A 680-nucleotide genomic window follows, 5' to 3' on the forward strand; every position below is an offset into this window, starting at 1 on the left:
TCTTTCACCTTTTTGGTGAGGATACTCATCTGTGTCAATAAGGTGGCCATATTTTCAGCCATAGAGTTGGATGGATCTAAGGGCACTGAGTGAACCACTGGAGTGATAGGTGCATTCCTGGTTGTCCATCCTGAATTCTGTGCCGTCTTGTCAAGCAGACTCTGGCCTTCTCTCCATGTTTTGCTCAAAAATGCTCCACCAGCTGAAGTATCAACAATGTTCTTCATGCTGTCTGACAATCCCATGTAAAACCTCTGTCCCAACATCATATCTGGAATACCATGGTGCGGACATATAACCAGCATCCCTTTGAATCGTTCCCATGTTTCATGCAGTGTCTCCATTAGTTTCTGTCTGAAACTCAAAATTTTATCAATTTGTTGAGCAGTCTTGTTGGGTGGGTGGAACTTGTTCACGAATTGCTTGACTAACTCCTCCCAAGTTGTTAAGAAATTAATGGGGAGTGAGTTTAGCCAGGTCTAGGCAGCTACTGTCACTGAGAATGGAAACAATAACAGCTTGATTGCTTCCGGAGTTACGTTGGGTTGCCTTTAGATTTTGCAGATTGACAGGAAATTCTTCAAGTGCTGTTGAGGATCTTCGACTTGTATACCCGAAAATAGTCCCTTGTTTTGCAACAAGTGCAGCATGTTGTTCGTGATTTGGAATGATTCATCCTG

General features: G+C 43.1%; 1 non-coding gene across 1 annotated transcript; it reads left to right on the top strand.

Moving 5' to 3' along the window:
* Nucleotides 1–276: 276 nt before the first annotated feature.
* LOC142182389 (small nucleolar RNA R71) lies at nt 277–383 on the top strand. The gene has a single exon (XR_012711224.1). It is a non-coding gene; the product is annotated as a small nucleolar RNA R71 (small nucleolar RNA).
* Nucleotides 384–680: the final 297 nt, after the last annotated feature.

This window comes from Nicotiana tabacum, chromosome 6 (assembly GCF_000715075.1).
Source record: "Nicotiana tabacum cultivar K326 chromosome 6, ASM71507v2, whole genome shotgun sequence".
NCBI lineage: Eukaryota > Viridiplantae > Streptophyta > Magnoliopsida > Solanales > Solanaceae > Nicotiana > Nicotiana tabacum.